This window comes from Ceratotherium simum, chromosome 6, assembly GCF_057802395.1.
Source record: "Ceratotherium simum simum isolate JZ-2026a chromosome 6, ASM5780239v1, whole genome shotgun sequence".
NCBI classification, from domain to species: Eukaryota; Metazoa; Chordata; class Mammalia; order Perissodactyla; family Rhinocerotidae; genus Ceratotherium; species Ceratotherium simum.
Genome location: NC_141905.1, coordinates 59,386,257 through 59,403,627, shown reverse-complemented (window position 1 = coordinate 59,403,627; position 17,371 = coordinate 59,386,257). Strand labels below are relative to the sequence as shown.

Here is a 17,371-nt window from a genome sequence, read left to right as displayed (position 1 = left end):
TCACTAACTGATCACTCCTGAGCCCCTAACCCTGCTTGAGAGGAACAAAACAACAACAAAAATCAACTTCCCGGTTAAAGGCACATCAATCTTTTCTTCCTGGTAATTTCGCAGACTTTTCAGAGTTTTGATCCCTTACTCCTTCATCTTTTCTTCCTCCTAGATGCCATCTGGGTACAAAGGGATGCTGACATCATGTGCTGGTAATGGGGAGGGGCTGCATGGTTCATGTGCTGTCACGTGGGATACTCACTCAATCATCCTCCCTGGTTACTTGACACTCTACCCTGGTATTCACTGAGGTGTAGTGGATGCTGCCAGGTCTTTTTGGCTTCATGCTGGCACCTGCTATTGAGCATGGGCATTACTATTGCTCCATACTAAGCTCCCCTCACTCTGGGACTTCCTTGTACTGTCACCAAGATTCTTCCAGAACACCAGTCCCCTCAGCAGTTCTCTGTGGCCTCACAGAGCACATGGGAACTTACAGATCTCCTGCCAAATGAAGGCCATGGCAGACGGGAAACACTGACTGAGGCCCTTGTTTTGCAGAATCACACCAACCCGGCGTTTCTGTGCCACTGTAGCTGCCCTATGTGAAGTCTGCCCGCGGAGTTCCATAAGAAAAGTGGAACCCATGTATGCTCTTCTTTCAGTTTCTCCTTCTTCCTGGCCTGAAAACAGGAGGATGAACACTGAGCCTCTTTTATGTGATCCAAGCAACTTCCTAAGCCTGGCCTCATTCCCTCCAAACCTTCCCTATATCATATCCTCACTGCTTTCTATGGTAAGGCCTCCAGTGAAACTGTATGTTCAGATCTTTAAGCTTTGCTATGTTAAGAAAAGCTGTAAGAATTTAGGGGCGGGGAGGAGAGTACTTAACAAAATCTGTTTTCCGAGACATTGCCTCACTAAGTTTTTTCAGGCTAATTTGAAACTCAAAGCTAAGCACTGACCCATCTTTTCTAAGTGGTTTCTGACCTTCTAAAGAAGGTTGAATGTCCTTGATTCAGTACATAAAAAGCTGAAGGGCAACAAGATTTACAGAGAATGAAAGCTAAAATTGGTTACAGAGAATGAAAATGAAATTGGTTATTTTATGTATTCTTTTGTTTCAGTGAAATATTTTATAATAAAAAAATTTAAATACATTGGTTTAAGATTGTAAAATATCATTCTCATTATACTTTACTGCCTTCTGTAGTAAAGAAAATCAAGCAGAGCACGATAGCATAAGCCTGTATTCAAAAATGCCAGGCAAGAGAAGATTCTGAAGGAGTGTTCTAACCTGGGAAAGCAGGGCAGAAGTTTTTAATAGGGCTTTAGCAGGAGGGTTAGCTGAAGTTCAGCTAGTTTCAGGAATAGTTGGATCAAGACAGTTCTCAGAAGAGAGAGGAATTGTACTTGTGAGCTCGCTGCCATTGTTGGGGCAATTTGAATTTTATTAAGAGTAGAGACGAACAGCTGTGAGAGACAAGGACATGCTAGAGCTGTAGTGGAAAATTCTCTGGCCTTAATTATCTCTTAATTTACAACATGGAAAAGTATACCAGTTGGTCTGTTCAGCATGTAAAAGGCTGTTTTCTGAGCAACTGTTCTAATGATGCGGCTATAACCCACCTTGAGTAGTCTGTCTTTTGATAACTAAATTTGCAAATTTTTTCCAAATAATGATACGGTTCAAAAAGCTTTGAACACAGTAGGCTTTCAATCAATGTCTGCTTTGCTGGGCTGAGAAGAGGCCCTGACTTTGAAGAACTCACCAAACAACAAGTGGCACAGACATAAAAACAAATTATGCTATCAGAATAAAATATGTTCAGAGTGTTGTGAAATATCACGGAAGAAAGTAGTATTTTTGCAGAGGGAATGACATTTGATTTATACCTTAAAGGATGGTGATGATAATGATGATAAAGTTAATAGAATTAATATAAGATACTGTTCATTTAGACCTATCATGTGCTAGCCACACTATGTCTATGTTATCTCAAATCCTCAAAATATCCCCCTGTGTTCATGCATTTGGGCTGCTATAACAAAAATACCATAGATTGGCTAGCTTATAAACAGCAGAAATTAATTTTTGACAGTTCTGGAGGATGGGAAGTTCAAGATCAAGGTACCAACAGATTCAGTGTCTGGTGTGGGCCTGCTTCCTGGTTCATAGGTGACTGTCTTTTCTCTGTGTCCTCATATAGAGGAAGGGATGAGGGATCTCTCTGGGGTCTCTTTTGTAAGGGCACTGATCCCATTCATGAGGGGGACACCCTCAGGACTGAATCACCTCCTAAAGGCCCCATCTCCAGATACCATCACCTTTGGGGATTAGGATTTCAACACATTAATTTTGAGGGGGGACACAAACATTCAGTCTATAGCACCCACTTTTGTTTACTTAAGAAAAAATAAAAAATGAAGCTCACAGAGTTTAAGTGACCTTTCCAAAGCCAGATTTATAAATGGTAAAACTTAGATTCGAGCCCAGAACAATCTGGCTCCAAAGTCCACCACCGTTCTCCTGCACCAGTGTTTCCCAAAATGTGAACAGGCACCAGTGATGATCAGGGAAAGGAATCTAGGTGTGCTGTAAATGAGATTAGAAGAAACATAGTATATCATTATGTAACATTGAACCCATAGTGGAGGATTATTCTCATTTCATTGTTCTGTGAAAGTCTAAGAGGAAGTTTCAATGTCCTTACACCTCTTTAATCTTGCCAATCTCTCATTTCACAGAGAGTCTCAGGCTCAAAGCATTTGGTAGCTTTCTAGCTAGAATTTAATACTGCATTTTTGGGGCCGGCCCCATGGCTTAGCGGTTAAGTGTGTGCGCTCCGCTACTGGTGGCCCGGGTTTGGATCCCGGGAGCGCACCGACACAGCACTTGTCCGGCCATGCTGAGGTGGCATCCCACATACAGCAACTAGAAGGATGTGCAACTATGACATACAACTATCTACTGGGGCTTTGGGGAGAAAAAAGGGGGAAAAAAGGAGGAGGATTAGCAATAGATGTTAGCTCAGGGCCTGTCTTCCTCAGCAAAAAGAGGAGGATTGGCATGGATGTTAGCTCAGGGCTGATCTTCCTCACACACACACACACACACAAAAGATAATACTGCATTCTTTCCTGATACTTATTTTTATGGTTACTTTCTAATTATTAACATGATGCTTTTTAAAAATTTACATAATTTGATATGAAGTTTCCAATTTATACTTAAGTTTAAAAGTAAGTATTTTTTGAAACATTGGGAAAACACCAGTGGAGATGGATGATGAATATGTGATAGTGGCCTGTGTGAGTGACATTTGGGCCACTAAGGCACTGTACCTTACTGAATAGGATTTCACTAGATAAACAGAGATGATGGGAAATAGCTGCTGGTGGTAAAGGGAAAAGAGCGCTCCAAGGAGAGGAAATGACTCATAAAATGAGAAGCATATCAAAATATGATGTATTTGGAAACAGTGAACAGGCTGGGGAGCTAAGATAGGCATGGTGGATATTGAGGCATGAAACTGGCAATGTTATTATTACACATGAATCCTTACCTCACAATTTCATAAAATAGAGATACAACTGATATTAAATAGCATTCTTGGTTTTTGTTGTCTATTGTGAACTCTCGTTTCCTTTTTTGTAAAAGGGTACCATAACCTTGATTAAAAATTAGAAAAGCTTTATATAAGTATAAGTAGGTGAAAGACAAAGATGAAGGGAATCAGAGTATGCCACCCCAAAATATGCCACTTTGGCATATGAATTATTTTGGGCTAAAGGCAATTAAGAAGCAGCAAGTACAGAAAGAACTATCTGCCTCCCCTGACTGGTCTAAAAGAAGGACATAAATTTCCTTTTGTGAAGGTCTTTCTCCTCCCCTCTCCCATACTAGGAAGAGGAAGAACAGTGATTATCACTAGAAATAGAAAGTCAGCGCTGAGATGGGTCTGCACAAACAAATTTTACTAAAATAACCCTTATCTTCTATTAGATATGCTAGTTTCCCTATATATTTCCCTCCCCACAGTTACTGCTCCTAGAAGCCCAATATCCTTTTCCTTAGTCTTGCCACTTCCCCACAAATCTGTCACCCTTTGTTAAAATGGTATACAACCTCTGAGTCTAACTGCTTCTTTGGGTCTTCACTTCTTTGTCTGTGAAGACCTCCATGCATGTAAGAATTAAAATAGTAACATCCTATAAAATTTGTGTGCCTTTTGTCCTGTTAATCTGTCTGTTGTCAGTCTAATTCACAGGCCCCAGATGCAGAATCTAAGAGAGTAGAGGAAATGTTTTTTTCTCCCATACATAGGCCTTCTAAGCAAATAGCCCTATCACAGATTTCTCAGAAGGGAATATGGGGGAAGAATGAGGCTCTTTTTAGTTTGAAAAATATGCTCCCATAGTGAAGTATGCCCATCTTCTTGAAGAAATGTATTTTTAGGAAAATTTCTGACTTTTTCCCATCTTCCACCTCCAGTTATTTCAAGTAAAATAATAGCAAGAGAAATATGTGAGAACGTATATGCAAAGTAAGTTATACTCATTTTCAACTAAATAAGTTAAATAATTTCTGAGAAAGACAAAGAAAGGAGTTTGGTGACAGTTAAACCTTCTTATGCCATAAGTGTAGCCTGAGAGACTGTTATGCTACCTGGAGCAAACCACCCTCTTTCACTTTGTTTCTCTCGCTCATCTGTGATTAGTATAGAAAAGAAGGAAGATGTTTGAGAGAGAGGAGGTAGCAAAGAGAATTGAGGCCTTCTTATGATTTAGTTCAAACACCCTAGGCAAGATGTATAGAGAAATATAGCAAAAGCCATAAATAACGATATCCCTATATGCTGTGTCACTGAGCCGGCCTTAAGGGTGAGGACAAAAAAGGAGAAGTAAAGCTTAAGGCAGAGGTATGTCTTTATCCCAGGGTGATGGCAGCTTCTGCCCTCCTCATTTAATCGTTAACAAATTGTCACTTGCCAAAAATATGCCTTTTTAATATAAAACATTCAGCATCAAATAAACATGAGGCAATCGTTCCTTTTAAAAGACACTACTTTAGAACAACTTTTAAAACAAAGAAGCACTTATGGTGTAATTTGGCACCTTTCTTACTGATGGTAACTTTCCATGTAGCAACTAACCCAAGATTCAGGGCAATCATGTGACTTAAGGCATTCTAGTCATGGCTTTGTCACACTGCCACCACCTGGTAGCAACAGACCAAACTGCAGGGGTTTTTTGAGTGATTGAGTCATTAAATTATTGGAAACCTCTAAGAGAACTTATATTCTTACAGAAAATTTAAATTTTATTTTCTGTCTTTGCTTTTCTCATTTTACTACCACAGTATTTTGTGATTTTTTTTACACTCTCCTTAGTAATACAGGAGCCTTTTACTACTCATCCCTGAGCAGGTCTGGCCTTTCAGGTAGGAAGGCAAGACACCTGTCGACATATATACTTGGGATTGCTGCTTCCTTTTACAAATGTCCACTGTTGAATGCTAGCTTCTCAGAATGTCTCCAAACCAACATGTTGATAAGACAAAACTGAGTTTGTTTTTGCTGGTAATGAAAACACTACCTAAACAGAGTCTTGGTATACTAGCAAAAAAAAACAACGTTACCTAAACAGAGTCTTGGTAGCATCTCAGAGTGGGAAGGGCAAAGTCAGAATACTTATGAAATTTTTGAAATCTGGCTTAGGGTGGGGCTTTCAGTGTGGGAGCTTGGTTAGTATTGGGTAAGGATCATGATATAATAGTTTAGTATTGGTGGACAGCCAGGTGAGGATTTTGAGGTAAGGAGTTCAAAGCTGTCTTGGGGTATAGACTGTTCTTTGCTGCTTTCTATTGAGGGATTGATGGGTCTTCTAGGAAGTTCCTGAAATGCACAATTAAATTATTTCCCACTTCTATCATACCTAGACAAGAATTTCCTGGAGTAGTAAAGTTATATTGATGAAGACAGTGGAATGGTAAAGTCAGGTTACTGTGGACAGTAAGCTGTGTAGGTCTAGATAGTTTCACTTCTTATTACCCAACCACCCAATTCCATATTTCTGCCGTTACACGGCTTAAGATTCATTCCAATGAAGGCTTTTTGGTCTTGAGGGCCGTACAATGAAAACTGCACAAATTTTGGAGTTAATATATGTTGTATAGCCTGGTGCTCAGCAAGTGTTTATTCACTTCACCCTCCCTTTCCTCTCCCTGCTTTCAAAGCCTTCTGTTAAGATGTGGAGAAATTGGAACCCTCATACATTGCTGATGGAAATGTAAAATGGTGCAACCATTTTGGAAAACAGTTTTGCAAAATATTAAACATAGAGTTACCATATGCCCCAGCGTTTCCACTCCTAGGTGTATACCCAAGAGAATTAAAAACATATGTCCACATAGAAGCTTGTACACAGAGGTTCATAGCAGTATTATTCACAATAGCTAAAAAGTGGAAACAACTTAATGTCCATCAACTGATGAATGAATGAATAGAATGTGAAATGTCCATGCAATGGGATATTATTTGGCAATAAAAGGAACAAATCATTGTACATGGATGAACATGGATGAAACTTGAAAACATTATGCTAAGTGAAAGAAGCCAGTCACAAAAGACCACATACATATGATTGCATTTATATGAAATGTCCAGAATAGGCAAATACATAGAGACAAAAAGTAGATTATTGATTGCCTGGGGCTGGTGTGGGGGGGAGCAGCGGGGGGAGAGGATGAGTGTGGGGGAATGAAGAGTGACTACTAATAGTTATGTGGTTTCCTTTTTGGGGTGATGACAACATTCTAAAATTGATTGTGGTGATGGTTGCACAAGTGTGTGAATATAGTGAAAACCATTGGATTGTACACTTTAAATACGTGAATTGTGTGGTATGTGAATTATATCTCAAGAAAGCTGTTTTTTAATAAAGGTTCCCATAAAATGTAAATACTCTTCAGTGAGAGTCATGCTATAAAAGAGTACATTAACTGACTGCTGAGAGTGAAACTTAAGAAAAGGAGTCTTGGATTGGCAAAGAATGGAGTGGAGACTAGGAAGGAACAGGGCCTGAAAGAGGAAGTGCCTGTGGGGCCGATGAACTGGCACCACCAACCTCACCTGGTTCAAACACCGCCTGGGCTGCCTGAGCAGCCGGCTGAGTCACACAGGGGCATGCCCAGTGCATCTGGTACCCAGAGGGGGATCAAAGTTTTAATATCCCCATTCCTCAGTATGGCAGTTATTTGTAGTGATGATCAGTAATAACATTATTTTCTTAATTCGTTTTTTAGTATTAAAACAGATGACAGTTTAAAAGAGTGAATACATTTCCATTTTGAAGATATTTCTATTTAAAGAGATTGTTCAAATTCAGTAAAAGATTTTAGTAGAAACTAAAATGTGCATTTGTCAAACAGGAATAGTACACCCCACAGCTTGTTCTCTGTTTTACGGTTTAAATTTTAAACACAAAACCTCCAAGTGGTCACATAAAATGACAGAATTGAAATAACTCTAGTTCTGTTTTTTCATCTTTAAGATCACTGTGCAATCCTTGTTTATTTAGAAGCTCCAGTTTAAATACAGGAATATGCAGTACCACAGGGGTTGGAGATTTGAAGCACTGGCCAGAAGAGAGCTCGCACAATTCGAAACAGCTCACACTGGAACAAACTTATTCTCAAGAGGAACATGTGTCGCCAACTCCGCATGTGTAGGGACCCACTGAATAACTGAGAGTTCTCAGAATTAACTTTCCTGTAGAATACAATGTTTACTAACAGATAAATTATTAAGATGTACTAATTTGAAGCTTACATATATATTATTAAAACTCAACAGTAACCACTGCAGTTGTTTCGAAGTTAGACCGACAAAAGACTTTTTCAGGGAGGAGTATTTTATCACTGGCAATGTTTACAATTGTTGGCATATGGTGATAATAAAAACCAGACTCACTTTTAGTCAGTTTTATTGTTGTTTTTTAAATCTCTACACATAATGCACCTTCCTTGATGCCTGTACCCAGGGCAGACTGCCCCAACCCCACTACACATGGAACACCACCGATGTTAAGCTGCATAAATCTGTGTCGATTGAACTGTATCCAAGTAAATGATTGCTTATATATTCTAAAAACTGTAGTTAATGTGAATAAAATATGTTAACCTAAGAGTAAAAAAATTGTATCATTTCAATCTAGATTTGCTGTAAGTCTGTTATATAATCCTAACACTGAAATTAAAAGGTTAATTTTTATTAAACCTCCGAGCTCATGGACACTCTAAAAGCCCACACTAAGTTGTAATAAGTTAAAATGGATTTCTCCAGGTAAAAATTGATTTTGTTCATTAAGAAGAAAAGACTGACTTTTACAAACTACTTATAGCCAAATGTTGAGCTCTGGGGGCACCCAACACACATTTTGTTTAAATGTTGAAAATCTTTTTAATATAAAAAATAGATCGAACATTAAAAGAGGAATAATAATAAGCAAATAATCATAGCAATACTATATAAAAGCATTTGAAACTACAACTTGTAATGGTATATTGTCTGGGTTTACCTCTTTTTCAACAGAAAGGTGATATGAAATCTAAGAGAAATATACATATAAGGAAAACAAGACCAATTGACCCTATAGCCTAAATCATTAAGAATTCTAGAGACTTCTCATATAATTTACTCATATATTAGAGATCTAAAGTATGTTTGGAGAACTAAAATAGCCATCAGCCTATCCATCCATTCTCTTTCCTTCCTTCTTGCCTGCCTTTCTGCCCTCTTCTCATTTTTTTCATTCTTCATTTATTTCCTCTTATATTTCAGGCATTGTGGTAAGTACTGAATTACAAAGATGAATGTTATCTGTCCTCAAAAATCTCTGTCTGGTGGCAAAGACAGACACATAAACAGCTTATTATAATTCAGTGTGGTTAGTGCTGCAATGTAAGATTGTACAGAGAGCTGCAGGAGCATCAAGGAAGGGGTAATTAGCTGTGTATGGGCACAGAGAAACTCTATACAGGAAGTGACATCAAACTGAGTTGTAAGGGCTTCAAGAGTTCTCCAGGTGGTGATGTATATGTGTGGGGTGGAGGTGGTGGTGGAGCAGAGGGAAGACATTCTACAGTCAGAATCCAAGACTTGGTTTACTTTTTTCTTCTCTTGTTCCTCAATTTTAAATTGAGGTAATTTAAAAATTCATTCATTCTCAAGGTTTTACTGAGCACCTCATATGTACAACATTCAGTTAATGGGAAATTCCAGGATTATTGACAGCTTACAAATCATGAATTGATTTTGTAGAATAGGTTATCAAGCTCATTAAAATAAGATCGTCACAAATTTGAGTTCTTATCCTAAAATCTCCTTTTCTTTCTGCTTAGCTCTACACAAGAGTGAGTTTTGTACAAGCAGTACTTTATAATTTTTCCCCATCTCCATCTTTCAGGTTTAAGGGATCCTATTAATTCTAATAGTCCATTCCTTGGTATACAAAACCTGCTTACCCCTCGTTGATTCCCTTGAGAGCAGGGTTAGGAAAGTCAATAGGCCCCCCTGGCATTTTCTGTCCTCAGAAAGCTGTTTCAGGGTGAGCAGCCTGCTCAGCCTCATTGGAAGAAGCACCATCAGGCCCATCCAAGGACTACCTTCTCTAGCCCCTGAAGTTCCCAACCACAGCAAAATCAGACAGTTGAGAAAGGAGAGCTGCTTCTCAGAAATAGAGCTGCTCCCACATGGACTTAGATCAATGAAAATTCACTCAATCAAAAACCTGGAAGTATGCTTGTGCCTTATTGTTTTCCAAACTACCACAGCAATATCTCCCATCCCACATAGTCTTCCTACACTGTGACCTTGACATTCCTCCCCTTGAGTAGAGGGCTCTGTGTTCCCTCTCCTTGGATCTGGACCACCACTGTGCCATCTGGACTGGCTCCACTAATAAAGTACACTGGAAGATACACTATGTGACTTCCCAGACTAGATCATTAAAATAGTGGGCACTCTGCCAGATTCTCTCAGGACACTTACTCTTATATCCCAGCCTCCATGCTGTGAGGAAGCCCAAACTAGCCTACACGGAGAGACCACATGGAGAAGCCACATGTAGGTGTTCCAGCCAAGAGCCCACCTGAGATCCCAGCCAACCTCAGCCACCAGATAAGTAAAATGCCTCCAGATGATTCTAGTCCCCAGCCTTTGAGTCCCTGTAATTATTTTATTAATATTTTATTTTTTAAATTAACCTGATACTATTAACCTATAAATCCATATGACCTAGTATGCTAAACTAGACTAGCATGTAGATCTACCATGACAAATATTTTACATCTAGGTTTTTGTTGGGTTAATTTAAGTAGGACACACTGTAATGGGAAATGTCACAAATTCTTTTCTTTATGCCTTCCCTGTTCACATCTGAGAAAAGGAAAAATAAATAAATAAATAAAAACTAGTCTAGCTATTCCGCCCCCTCTCGAGATTATAGTGCTTTCATCATGGCTGGGAGTCTGAGAGCTGCAAATGGAATCTAACATGAATGATTTAAGGTAACCCTATCAGCCCAGGGTTTGAATTGGACACTCTTCTCTCCTCCCACTTCCTGACTCTACTCAGCAAGATATGTTGTCCCATTATCCACCTGGCTTCAACATAACCACACAGTCTTCTGTCATTCTATTTTTTTTTTCCTGTTGGTCAGCCTAGGAAATTGGCCCAATATATAGAAATTTCCGGAGCTTAGAAGAGAGAGAAAAGTTGGCATTTCTGTAGTTCTGGGAGTAATAACAACCTACCTCATGTGTCTATCCTTTATAGTTTCAAATGCTTTGTACTGCTGATGAGGATGCAAAGAGACTGGATCTTCACACATTGCTGTGAAATGGTACAGCCACTCTGGAAAAAAAGGTTGGCAGTTTCTTAAAAACTAAATACACACTTGCCATACCACCCAGCAGTCATACTCCTAGGCATTTATCCCAGAGAAATGAAAACTTAGGTTTACATAAAAACATATACACTGTTGTTCATAGCAGCTTTATTAGTAATTATTAACGACCTGTCAACAACAAAAATGTCTCTCAATAGGTGAATGGTTAAAATGTGGTGCATCTGTACCATGGAACACTACTCAGCAATAAAAACATACAACAACAAATTGGATGGATTTCAAGGGCGGTATGCTGGGTGAACAAAGCCACTATCAAAAGGTCAAATAATGTATGATTCCATTTATATAACATTCTTGAAATAACAGAATTATAGAGATGGAGAACAGATTCATGTTGCCAGGGGTTCAAGGTGGTGGGGGAGTTGTGGGGTGGGTATGACTACAAAGGGGTAGCCCGAAGGAGATCTTTGTGGTGGAACAGTTCTGTATGTTGATTGTGGTGGTGGTTACGCAAATGTATACATGGGATAAAATGGCATAAAACTCTACACACATTATACCTATGTGACATTCCTTGTTTTGATATTGTACTATAGTCACATTAAGATGTAACCATTAGGGGAAACTGGGTGAAGGGTACACGAGACCACTCTGTACTATCTTGCAACTTTCTAAGAATCTCTAATAATTTCAAAATTAAATTTTTTAAAATGTATTTTTCTCACTCACTTAAAAATCCTTTCAGACATGTGAGCATTTGATATTTATCCCCATTTTACAAGTGAAGAAACTGAATTTCTGAAAGGTTTTGCCTTGCCTAAAGCCACATGGCTAAGACAGTTCTGGAACTGGGTCTTCTAACTCCAATTCCAGTGCTCTTTCATGCAGGTTTTGGTAGAACCACCTTAGTTCTAAGGGTCAGAAGCTTAAAGCTTCTGTTCTAGTTACACTAATGTTTCATTAGGTTAGTTTCACATGGTTTATTCAATTGATTTTTTTAACCATCTGAATTTACTAAACAGTGTATCATTTTATGGAATAAGCTTTGTACCTCTGTAAAATTAATTCCTTATTTATATGAGTAGAAATGTTGTAGAACCAAAATAACATGAAGTATGTATTTGAGTACTAAGGTTGAACTCAAGATCTTTTAAAAAGCCATATAGTAAATATATTTAGAGCTTTAGGGATTAAAAAATTGAAAGTCTCAAAATATTTTTGGGTTTCCTTCTGCAAAATGGCTGGTCAAGGTATGTTTGCCTCTCATTTTGTAGCCTCAGTATTTATACAACTGAAAGAGAATACAAAGGTTGCTAATCCAAAATGCGTATAACTCCTTTTGACTTTTTCCAATTTCATTTTCTTTAGAGCCAGATATTAAAGATATTTAAGAAAAATCTTAGACTAGAATCCTTATATAGTTTTATGATATTTTCTCCAGTTCTTGTCCACATCTAAGTTAACAGCAATTTTCTTTTCAGAGGGCTCTCCTGTATCAAGTCTTTCCAAAACATTCAACATAGTTTTCATGGAAATAACAACTCTCTTCATATTTCTTTAGTTTTCATCATAAATTATATATGTATATGAAAATCAACCACCATTGAAATAAATAGATTTGGAGAAAAAAACACAACTCTTCTTGATAGGTATTCAACTTAGCTGATGGAAGTAAGAATGTGGGCAAACCTGTGAGTGGCGGAATAGCCATGAGTATGCAGTAAGTCATGAGCACTAGTCATTGTGTTTCTCAGAGGGACTGGAAAGTGTCCATTAATCCAGTAAGCTGGTTGATGGAAGTCAGCTAAAAGAGCCTCTAGTGTGTTATATTCAAAAATCAGAACAGCAGAGTATATTATATATATAATATATAATATGTATAAAGGGGAACAATTAAAAAACAAAGACCTCTTGGAAATTAAAAATATGATTTCCAAAAATAATAATAATAATATTAATAATAGAAAATGAAGTAGAGAATAATAACCAAAAATGGAACAGAAAGAAAAACAAAGAAACAGAAAATAGGAGGTAAGATTTCTGAAATAGGACTAGAAGGCCCCCCCCCGATTTCACTAGTAGGATTCCAGAAAGAGAGAACTAAGCAAATGGAGGAGAAGAAGTGATCAAGGAAATAATACAATAAAATATCCCAGAATTGAATATATCCCAGAGCTGAAAGGGAGTAAAAACCTTGACATTTAAGGGCCTAGCAAATGCTGAGCAGAATGAAGAAAAATAACCTGTATCTATACACATTGTTATACAGTTTCAAAAAACCAAGGATAAGTAGAAGATACTAAAAGCTTCCAGAGAGAAAAGGGAACAAGGCTTAGACTGGCATCAAATTTCTCATCAATAACATGGGAGGCTAAGACACAGTGGAGCAATGCTTTCAAAGTTCTAAGAAAAGTTAGTTTTTGACTCAGAAATCTATAACTCATGTAACTGGCAATCAGATGTGAGGGCAAAATACAGAAATTTTCAGACATGAAAGTCCAAAAAGCAGCAGCTGGATAGCACATCTACAGAGCAGACAGTCCAGATTGGAGCAGGAAGATGGAGGACTCCAGGAGGAAGGTTGCTGGGGCGAAAAAGGCAATTGGATGAAACAGCCAGTGTGTTAGAGATTTTAGGAAAAAACTGAGAACATGATAAAGGCATAGAGTTCAAGAATAACAGACAAGCCTTTTAGAAACTCTGAGGTGAAGGGGAAGAGTGAGGAGAAGGGGAGAGAACTAAAGAAAAAAAGTCAAGATTCAAATATGAGCAAACTGAAAGTTGGTATGACTTTCAGTGGTGGTTTTCAGTATTTAGAATACACCGTCAGACAAATAATGGAAAATAACCAGGGTTATAGAATAGACCATAAATATTATCAGCCTTGGAAAAATGTAAAAGTAAAGGCACAGCTGACAGAAGTTGGGAGGTGGAAGGTGAGAGGAGAGGTGGAGGGAAAGATGGGAGAATTAGTGACCTTCTTTTACGAAGTGGAATTGAGTGCCCTGAAAATACCACCCAAATAACCTGCTGATACTGCAAAGCTGAGTGTATTGCTTACTGCAGTAATAGAGAGCACTATCGTGGCAAATCTTATTCTATTTTTGTTCTAAGACTCTTTTTAAATGTACAGTGAGGTATTGATGGTCTGGCAATAGGACTCTTTCCCATTTTAGATTTTGCCTGCATATTAAATCCACTATTTCTAGTTTAAGGCCATTCACAGCTAAAACTAGTCTAAATTCCTCTGCAAATTTCACTATCTCTTGTCTAGATTTGGAAAGTCTTTTTTCTTTTTTTTCATCCTTTTTTTAAAAAATTATTTTTTTGAGGTCATGTTGGCTTATAACATTGTGTAAATTTCAGGTGTACATTATTATGTATCAGTTTCTGTATAGACAGCATCGTGTTCACCACTGATAGTCTAGCTTTTATCCATCACCATACATATGTGCCCCTTTACCCCTTTTGCCCTCCCCCACCCCCTTCCACTCTGGTAACCACTAATCTGTTCTCCTTATCCATGTGTTTGTTTATCTTGCATATGAGTGAAATCATATGGTGTTTGTCTTTCTCTGTGTGGCTTATTTAGCTTAGCATAATACCCTCAAGGTCCATCGATGTTGTCGCAAATGGCACAATTTTGTCTTTTTTATGGCTGAGTAGTATTCCATTTTATGTATATATCACGTCCTGTTTATCCATTTATCATTGATGGGCACGTGAGTTGCTTCCATGTCTTGGCTATTGTGAATAATGCTGCAAGGAACATAGGGGTGCATAAATCTCTGAATTGTTGATTTTATGTTCCTTGGATAAATACCCAGTAGTGGGATAGCTGGATCATATGGTATTTCTATTTTTAGTTTTTTGAGAAATCTCCATACTGTTTTCCATAGTGGCTGCACCAATTTGCATTCCCACCAGCAGTGTATAAGGATTGCGTTTTCTCCATACCCTCTCCATCCTCTTGCATTTGTTATTTCTTATCTTGTTAATTATAGCCATTCTGATGGGTGTTAAGGTGATATCTCCTTGTAGTTTTGATTTGCATTTCCCTAGTAATTAGGGATGTTGAACTTCTTTCCATGTGCCTATTGGCCATCTGTATATCTTCTTTGGAAAAATGTTTGTTCATATCCTCTGCCCATTTTTTGATCAGGTTGTTTTTCTTGTTGTTGTTGAGTTGTATGAGTTCTTTATATATTTTGGAAATTAACCCCTTGTCGGATGTATGATTTGCAAATATTTTCTCCCAATTGGTGGGTTATCTTTTCGTTTTGTTCATGGTTTCCTTTGCCTTGCAGAAGCTTTTTAGTCTGATGTAGTCCCATTTGTTTATTTTTTCTTTTGTTTCCCCTGCCTGAGTAGACATGGTATTTGGAAAGACACTGCTAAGACCGATATCAGAGAGTGTACTGCCTATATTTTCTTCCAGGAGTTTTATGGTTTCAGGTCTTACATTCAAATCCTTAATCCATTTTAAGTTAATTTTAGTGTATGGTGTAAGATAATGGTCTTCTTTCATTCTTTTGCATGTGGCTGTCCAGTTTTCCCAACACCACTTATTGAAGAGACTTTCCTTTCTTCATTGTATGTTCTTGGCCCCTTTGACGAAGATTAGCTGTCCATAGATGTCTGGTTTTATTTCTGGGCTTTCAATTCTGTTCCATTGATCTGTGTGTCTGTTTTTGTGCCAGTACCATGCTGTTTTGATTACCATAGCTTTGTAGTAAATTTTGAAGTCAGGGATTGTGATACCTCCAACCTTGTTCTTTTTTCTCAGGATTGCTTTGGCTATTCAGGGTCTTTTGTTGTTCCATATAAATTTTAGGATTCTATGTTCTATTTCCATGAAGAATGTCATTGGAATTCCAATTGGGATTGCATTGAATTTGTAGATCGCTTTAGGTAATATGGAAATTTTAACTATGTTTATTCTTCCAATCCCTGAGCATGGAATGTCTTTCCATTTCTTTATGTCTTCTTCGATTTCTTTTGATAATGTCTTATAGTTTTCTATGTATAGGTCTTTCACTTCCTTGGTTAAATTTATTCCTAGGTGTTTTATTCTTTTTTTGTGATTGTAAATGGGATTGTATTCTTGATATCTCTTTCTGCTAGTTCATTATTAGTGTATAGAAATGCTACTGATTTTGTATGTTGATTTTGTACCCTGCACCTTCTGTAGTTGTTGACTATTTCTAATAGTTTTCTGGTGGATTCTTTAGGGTTTTCTATATATAGAATCATGTCATCTGCAAACAATGAGAGTTCTACTTCTTCCTTTCCAATTTAGATCCCTTTTATTTCTTTTTCTTGCCTAATTGCTCTGGCTAAAACGTCCAGCCCTGTGTTCAATAGGAGTGGTGAGAGTGGGCACCCTTGTCTTGTTCCTGTTCTCAGAAGAATAGCTTTCAGTTTTTCACCACTAAGTATGATGTTGGCTATGGGTCTGTCATATACGGCCTTTATTATGTTCAGGTACTTGCCTTCTATACCCATTTTATTGAGAGCTTTTATCATATATGGATGTTGGATCTTGTCGAATGCTTTCTCTGCATCATGATCACGTGATCATATATGATTATGTGATCTTTATTCCTCATTTTGTTAATGTGGTGTATCACACTGACTGATCTGCAGATGTTGAACCATCGCTGCATCCCTGGAATAAATCCCACTTGATCATGGTGTATGATCTTGTCAATGTATTATTGTATTTGATTTGTTAATATTTTGTTGAAGATTTTTGCGTCTATGCTCATCAGAGATATTGGCCTGTAATTTTCCTTTTTTGTATTTTCCTTGTCTGGTTTTGATATTAGGGTAACGTTGGCCTCATAAAGTGAGTTAGGAAGCATCCTGTCCTCTTCAATTTTTCGGATTAATTTGAAAAGGATGGAAATTTCGTCTTCTTTGAATGTTTGGTAGAATTTACCAGAGAAGCCATCTGGTCCTGGACTTTTGTTTTTGGGGAGGTTTTTGGGTTTTGTTTTTTTTTTTAAACATGAAAGAAATTTTATTTACTTTCCCACACCACCCATCATAGATATAAGTGGCTAAATCTTATATCTCCTTAGGAAAACAGCACTATTGAGTGACTGTTATATCCTATGGAGAAATTGAATCTTTGGTCACAGAGTTAAGAACTCCTAGTTTTGGTCTCACAAGCAGCCCTCTTTGAAATGACCTTTGGGGAGGTTTTTGATTACTGTTTCAATCTCTTTGCTTGAGATTGGTCTATTCAGATTCTCTGTTTCTTCTTGATTCAGTTTTGGGACATTGTATGTTCTAAGAATTTATCCATTTCTTCTAGGTTATCAAGTTTGTTGGTGTATAGCTTTTCATAGTATTCTCTTATAATCCTTTGTATTTCTGTGGTGTCCATTGTAATGTCTCCTCTTTTGTTTCTGATTTTATTTATTTGAGTCTTCTGTCTTTTTTTCTTAGTGAGTCTGGCTAAGCG

General features: G+C 37.7%; 1 protein-coding gene and 1 non-coding gene across 3 annotated transcripts in view; one reads left to right on the top strand and one right to left on the bottom strand.

The window, feature by feature from the left end:
- HPSE2 (heparanase 2 (inactive)) overlaps positions 1-17,371 on the top strand; it is a 710,163-nt gene that overhangs the window by 595,334 nt on the left and 97,458 nt on the right. The window lies entirely within an intron of this gene.
- LOC147916875 (small nucleolar RNA SNORA25) lies at positions 16,970-17,097 on the bottom strand. Its single transcript, XR_015552595.1, has one exon. It is a non-coding gene; the product is annotated as a small nucleolar RNA SNORA25 (small nucleolar RNA).